The sequence below is a fragment of the Primulina huaijiensis genome, chromosome 3 (assembly GCF_012295235.1).
Source record: "Primulina huaijiensis isolate GDHJ02 chromosome 3, ASM1229523v2, whole genome shotgun sequence".
Lineage (NCBI taxonomy): Eukaryota > Viridiplantae > Streptophyta > Magnoliopsida > Lamiales > Gesneriaceae > Primulina > Primulina huaijiensis.
In genome coordinates, this window is record NC_133308.1 from 23431079 (window position 1) to 23437945 (window position 6867).

At 31.5% G+C, this 6867-nt stretch overlaps 2 non-coding genes across 2 annotated transcripts; both read right to left on the bottom strand.

Moving 5' to 3' along the window:
- Nucleotides 1-4910: 4910 nt before the first annotated feature.
- LOC140974693 (U5 spliceosomal RNA) lies at nucleotides 4911-5029 on the bottom strand. Its single transcript, XR_012174849.1, has one exon. It is a non-coding gene; the product is annotated as a U5 spliceosomal RNA (small nuclear RNA).
- A 580-nt stretch (nucleotides 5030-5609) lies between these two features.
- LOC140974687 (U1 spliceosomal RNA) lies at nucleotides 5610-5769 on the bottom strand. Its single transcript, XR_012174844.1, has one exon. It is a non-coding gene; the product is annotated as a U1 spliceosomal RNA (small nuclear RNA).
- Between the last annotated feature and the right edge of the window lie 1098 nt (nucleotides 5770-6867).

The following is a 6867-nucleotide window of genomic DNA, read 5'->3' on the forward strand; positions in this document are numbered from 1 at the left end:
AGTTGTGGAACACGACAGTCAACATTATTGGAATCCAGCTGTGCACAAAGGTACATAAGTTTTTGTCCAGTCAAAGGACAATAATGGACCGAGCAGCAAAGTTTAAAGACAAATTGTTCCATAAGAGATGTCGGAAAAAGACAAGACACAAACTCAAAGGAACGAATTCAAACTGCAAGGATCACATGCACTGAGTCTTGGCATACAGTCATCTTGCTGCTATAAATACATGCCAAGATCATCAGCAAAAACTATAAAGAGAGTGTGGAAAAACAAAAAGGACATGCTTATTATTCATCGACTTTCAAGAAGCATTACGCCCAGTTGCAAGGGAACAATTCAAGATATATCAGCTTAGTACAGAAGCTATTTTTCCTCAGTGTGTGAGAACACCTTCGAGTTGTTATCATTGTTCAGTTCTCACACACGCACACGCCACCACCCAAATTACAGTCTTGCACAAAGACATTAAACTTGTGTATGTAGTCTTTGACACACAGACGTTATACAAGTGTTGGCTGGAAGGTGTTGTCTTCAGTCTAGAGTATGAGTTCAGTTAGGTAGTAGTTTAAGTCCTAAGCTGTGTAGGATTTATACAATCAGTTGTATAAATCTAAGTCTTCTAGTGTATCCTACCCGAAGAGATAGAAGGGGTGACGTAGGAGCAGTTGAAGTCTCCGAACATCCATAAACATATCTTGTGTTATTTATCTGTTTAACTGCTTGTTTTGTTCTTAACTGATTTGATCAGTTCAGCTGATATCAGTTCAGTTCTATTCATAACTGAACTGATAGATGCCAGAACTGATCACATGTGATCTTCAGTTATTCAGTTGCAGATGATATAAAATATATCAGTTTCCTTAATGAATGATTATTTCGAATATCTTTCGCTTGGTTTGAAAACCAAACTCGATCTAATTCATCTGTGTACACATTCTTAAAACACGAGCTATTGCAGCTCTTGAAGAATATTGTGTTTAAAGCACATTTGGTGCCCAGCACACGATCCAACACTCATAATACGGGAGAAATTCATATGTGACAGAGAATCAACTGCACTATGTGATTTTTATTATTTGACGTGAATTTAGGATGGATTTTTGAATATGTCTATGTATTTAATTGTTTAATTATAAAATTATTGGTTGTTTCTAGATATTCACGGATCTTGATTTAGATTCATGTTTTGAAAATTATTTTGTCTACTATTATTTTTTTCTTACAATTTATTGCCTTTCAATTTATCGGTCATAAAGTGAATGTTAAATTATTTGAATAATGATACTCGGGAGAGAGGATTTTGAATAAGATTTAAAAAATATATACTACCAAATACTTTTGCTCATTTGAGGTAGTAGAAGAGAATCATATAACTTGATTAAATTATTTTAATGTTTGATTTCTGATAAGCTTATTAAAATGTCATTAGAATAATAAGATTTACTCGACACTTCGGCACTCAAGAGAGGCAGTACATGAGGTTTCTTAGCCTATAAATTGGAATAATGATATTATCAAATAGTATGATTCAAATGAATGAAAATGGAGTGAAATCTAATATCTAGAACTCGCCTCAGTTCTATAACCAAAGTCGTCCTTATATTATTTTATTATAGCACTTAATATGAATATAAATTTTCAATCGTCATATAAATGATAATCTATTAATCATATATTAAAGTTTGATATCGTGTGTTTGCTTAAGCTAAAATAATGCAACAATATTAGAGTCAAAGTTACGTATTCGATTTTCATATGTGGTCAGGTATTGCAATTATCAGGAAGAGGTTTTTTTGGAGCAATAATTGTTCATACGGTTTAAAATATTGAAGTTGCATCGCTACCATTAATTATAAATTTTGATAAAACGTCAAACGACCGTAAATTACATACACTTGTCGACAAAAAGTAGAAGCAATCTTAAATAGCTTGAATTTAGTCCTAATCGTTATCACTAATTATTTTTTAGTATAATCCTAATTATGGTGATGTACTGAAAAATTGACAAGATGTTCTGAGGAAATAAGCCTATTCCGTGGGCTGATGCATCTATACCATTATTAGAGAAATGTATCTATCATCCACACTCTTTGTTACGAAAATCCAAAAAATTATGTTTTGCCACATCATAAAGGATGAATTTCGAAATATAGTTGAATTGATAAATTATTAAAAATTGATTCCTCTATATTTTGATTCTGATTTCCATTTGGCCAAACAGATATACCCCAATATTTCAAAAGAAATGGGACTTTTAACAAAAGTTGCTTCAATTTATTACAACACTTCGTATCTTATGCTTGTGATTTGAACCTTCTTCCTCCAAATCCATCCATGTAATTTAGGTTTTGTTCATGCTATCCACATTAATAATGCTGCTATCGATTCAGCACATGACACGTTTGCTGAGTGGATAAATCATTGTCACGTCCGATACCGAGGTGAGTTGACATCCGGCGTTGTTTTCCAATTATTCAATCGTAAATCAACAAGTCTCGTAGTACAGTGTACAACCAAACCAGTCTATTTCATAAAACATACATTGTCTTTACAACGTAATCAACTTAACAAACGAGTGCGGAAGCGAACAACGTAAAAATAAAAGATAGTCAAATTTCAAAGTATGTCTTGATCAACTGAAACCTTGTTACCATCCCCAGAAATACATTTGCTCTTCTTCTTCAACTTGTTTTTCATTCTTATCTGGAGTGAGGGGTGTAAGGGTGAGTATTTTGTGAAATACTCAGCAAGTGGGGGACGATCGATCACAATAACACAAGGATATACATATATAGATCTTAACAATTCGAAATTTTCCGTGTCTCAACAAACGTCGGAACAATAAATAGACAAAATGATAGACACGACATAACTTATATATATTTATGTAAATATTAAATGAATTTCATGTCACAATAATAATTCATAACAAAACCAGGACATGATATTAACAATGAGCATAACTTATCATATGCATATAGACATATCATATATTATTCGTATTGCATTGTTATTTCATCTTATTATCCATGGTGTTACTGATCAGTCCCTTATATGTAATTCCTCTAAGGGGTGAGGCCATATATCGGTTATTATTACCCACCGCATCAGGGCCATAAACTTGTCATATCTTATCATGTTTTAGAAAAATTTTCCTTTTTACCATTTCTAACTTGAATCATAACAGTGCCTTTAAACATAATTCTTAGAATACACCAAATTGATGTTTAAGAATATATAGTAGAATATAACATGAAACGAAAACAACATAATTTTGAAACGAAAGGAACATGCATTTGAAATTGATTTAAACATGCTTAACAATTTATCGAAACGAAATATTCATATATCAAATCGAAAGAATATATCATGTCGATCGATTTTTCGAAAACATATTTAAATACTTTAAAACATAAGCCCACTTACCGAAAAGGTGCTCCAAAATTACGGAAGAAACAAGCTGGAATTTATCGTCCGAAAATCCGTAAATTAGCTAAACTCGGTTGAAATCCGAGAAGTTTTCTTGACGAATTGTTTCACAAAATTTGACCGTATGGATGAGGCTGAAATTTTGATATGATGTTTAAAACATATGAAAGTGTAATATGAACGGTTGAGATTAGATTTGAATAAACCGTTGGACTAGAAGTTTATCTCAAAAATGAACAGAATTTCTAGCTCGAAAATATCACTCAAGAAAATGTTGATGGTGTCCAAGCTTCATTCATGCTCTAGTTTGAGAGGTTTATGGTGTGTCTTCCCTCATTCTCAAAACATCTATTTATAGGTAAGATTGGAGAATAATTCTTATAATTTAATGCATGCTTTAAAATATTTTAATTATTTTATTCAAAAATTTGGGCACAATTGTTTTTCAATGTTTTGAACTCTTGTTCTTTTCAATGTTTTGAACTCTTGTTTTTCAATATTTTGAGCTCATGTTTGTCAATATTTTGAACTCCATAATAGATAATAAATATAATACTAATACTAATAATTAATAATAATAAATCATATTCTTACAATCATGGTCACTCATTCATACATTATTTATCACTCAGCATACATATCATGTACTGAGTGGATGAGAACACTGATGGGCAGCATCTACCAAGCCGTTATATTTGATTTTACCTGTTTCAATTCCTTATTTCATATGTATATATAACAAAATATATTTTTAGATCACATGTCATTCATCTAGATATATATGTGATAAATAACTAAGATAGGAAAATCCCTCTTACAGATCAAGAACATCTTCAGTTTTATAGGATTGGACTTAATTCAAGAATTCAATGACATTTGTACAGCAGATAATTAGAATATGCATGTATTAGCGCAATATTCACTACGTATACGAGATAATTTATTTTTATATATCTGACCATACATGATACATATTGTAGTTCAGCGATATGGTTCCATATTAATCGTTCTTATTCAATCTTATACATGGGTTCAATTTCTCATCTTGTTAACAGTAAAAGAGAGATGATGAATATATAGCTTCGGTTTTTATTGTCATACATAGCAAGTACATTCTTCTACGGAATAACCGCGATTATAATCATCATCCGCCAAACTCAAATATACTCAGATAAAATTTGGATTGATGGATTTGAAATACATAGATTTCAATCTATAGTTTCATTGTTAACAATAAAACTACAGATTGAATATTAAATTCATCGCTTACTTTTATATATATATATATATATATAGACACACACACATGTAAAAGAAATTTTTTTTTTGAGGTCACATCACATTCATATAAAAAATTAAGAGATAAAAATCTCCTTTTAAGCAGTACGTCTTCAGTTTTATTTTATCATATATACAGATGCATTTTATCATATATACAGATGCAGTTAACAATAAATTTAGAACTTAATTGTTGGGCCTATCCCTAAGGAAGAGGACCCTCCAAAAAAAAAGCGTATGCTGCTTAAATGCAACGAACACACGGTATTCTTTAGTAAAAGGCGAAAGAATAGTTCGCTTTGTGCTCACTGCGCAGCTGCGTGAATTAAAATGTGATTGAAGTCTTCCGTTTATAAGGTAGTCTTTCTTCTTCTGTCATGCAATTTTCTCCATGTGGGAACATCCATGGGAATAAGACCAGAGGCCAGTTAGCCTATCACGTATATTATTACACACTCGGTTTATATCTTTTGAAGTCTACTAAATTCAATTGTTTTCACTAGATAAATAGCTGGTTTTGTAAGCATAAATGAATAATATTTGCATTTTATTTGAACGGAAAATGGCAACGGGGAGAAATGAAGGGGGGAAATATAATTTCCCAAATTATTGATATTTAAAATTTTATTTTGCCATAGGGCTCGTACTTCTGTGCTATATAACTCAGTTTTTTCTTTGATAAAACATCATATTTAACAAAAAAATTTAGATTTAATAAAAATATAAAATGTGAGTTGCCTTCGTATAACTCGTTCAATAGATTCTCAATATTGTTCTAATATGCCAAACAAGAATTCGAAAACTTACATACCAAACAAGAACTCGAGGGAACTGGACGTAGAGCTTAGCTTGACAAAAGTAAACATATACTCTTGATCGAAATATTTAACTAGCTTCAGCAGGGACCGCGCGAACGCAGGTCCCCTCTACCACAAATTACGACGTAGGCTCGACCACTTGGGCCGACCTTAAGCAGACACCCCTCCCAAGTGCAATGGAGGTCGCCAGCCTAGGCCATGGACCTTGTTGATCGTCCATTGACCCCGTCCAGGTAAGTATGGAGGAAGGTGCACACCCATCAGCTTATATAGCATCCGTTTTTCCCTCCCCATGTTTCTTAACGATGTGGGATACCCAAATCCTGAGGAGATGATCAACGCATGAAAATGGAAATAAAGCACATTGGGCAAAATAATACAAAACGGCGATACTTGTGAACTATTTTATATCATTAATTAGTTTTGGTCTCCAATCATAACAATTTTTTTATTCAAGTGAATTTTTCATGTTTATGAACATAATATAGAGATAAATATCGATGACGAAAAATATCGATTTCTTTTTTATATATATACATTCGTCGACATAAAATGGGACTAATTTATTGAAATTTTTTTAAAATAATGTTTTCTCGTCATTTATCAAATTATTGTGGGCGGCAGTCGTAACTCAAAGTTTTTTTTTTATTTTTCATTTATTTTCACAATAATTTAATAAATTACGAGAAAACACAATATTTTGATAAAAGTATTTTAAAAGTGCTGTAATCTAATTTAAAACCCTACTCTTGGAAGTTGCGTTAAAATCCATCGTTTTATTAAATAAAGCCATTAAAAATTAATAATCCAGATTTTATTGGGTTGAATAAGGACGAAGATATTTGGGATTAACGAGATGCTACAGTGGTGGAATTATCGTCGTTAGAGAAGCGATCATTTGTTCAAAATGTAGTATCTACTCTTGATCTTACACAAAATAATAATAACAATATATGATGATGTTCATTGGATTTATCAAAAAATGTCAAGTAGGGATGGCAATAGGTAGGGTATGGATCGGATTTCATACATTCATCCTCATACCCATTTATTAAATTCATCCCCATACACATCGGGTATTGAATGTCATCATCATCCCCATACACATCGGATTATCGGATACTCATACCCTACCCAAATACCCAATTATCATATACAATTGAATTTTTTGAAATTTAAATTGTTTCAATGAAGTTATGAATATTTAAAAAATTATTTAAATGAACAATAAGAAAATTATTCACGCTTTATCATATACAATTGAATTTTTTGAAATTTAAATTGTTTCATTGAAGTTATGAATATTTAAAAAATTATTTAAATGAACAATAAGAAAAAT